The sequence below is a fragment of the Gavialis gangeticus genome, unplaced genomic scaffold, assembly GCF_001723915.1.
Source record: "Gavialis gangeticus isolate Ggan-Ray unplaced genomic scaffold, GavGan_comp1, whole genome shotgun sequence".
In the NCBI taxonomy this organism is placed as follows: domain Eukaryota; kingdom Metazoa; phylum Chordata; order Crocodylia; family Gavialidae; genus Gavialis; species Gavialis gangeticus.
In genome coordinates this window covers 68,875,815-68,876,214 of record NW_017729032.1, presented here as the reverse complement: position 1 = coordinate 68,876,214, position 400 = coordinate 68,875,815, and the positions used below count along the sequence as shown (strand labels likewise).

General features: G+C 61.0%; 1 long non-coding RNA gene across 1 annotated transcript in view; it reads right to left on the bottom strand.

Annotated features, from left to right (window-relative positions):
- LOC109302422 overlaps positions 1–400 on the bottom strand; it is a 71,003-nt gene that overhangs the window by 67,524 nt on the left and 3,079 nt on the right. The window lies entirely within an intron of this gene.

Below are 400 nucleotides of genomic sequence, written 5' to 3'. Positions count from 1 at the left end.
CCCCCCCCCCCCCCCCCGCCTTCAGCCACTGCTCAGAAGAAGCCAGGCTAAGCAGTGGCTGTGGGAGCACATTTTCTGCTCCCAGTAATTGGACCAGGGAGATGCCCACAGCACTGGGGGCTGATGGGGACAGGGTCACCTGCCAATGCAGTCATGTTCTTCCTCCCTTTTCCACCCCACCCCATCTGGTGGGAGCTGACCATGCAGCTTGCCAGGGGTGTTGTGATCACTCCCAGCCTCAGAGGTGGCTCCACATGGGTGCTTAGGCAGTGGCAGGCCAGGCTGACAGATGCCAAGTAGATGCAGCACAGTGCCCAGGATCAGGGATGAGCTGAGGATGGGGTCACATGTACAGCCAGCTGTGCTTCCCCCCTGCTCTGGGCAACACTGGGACCTTGTC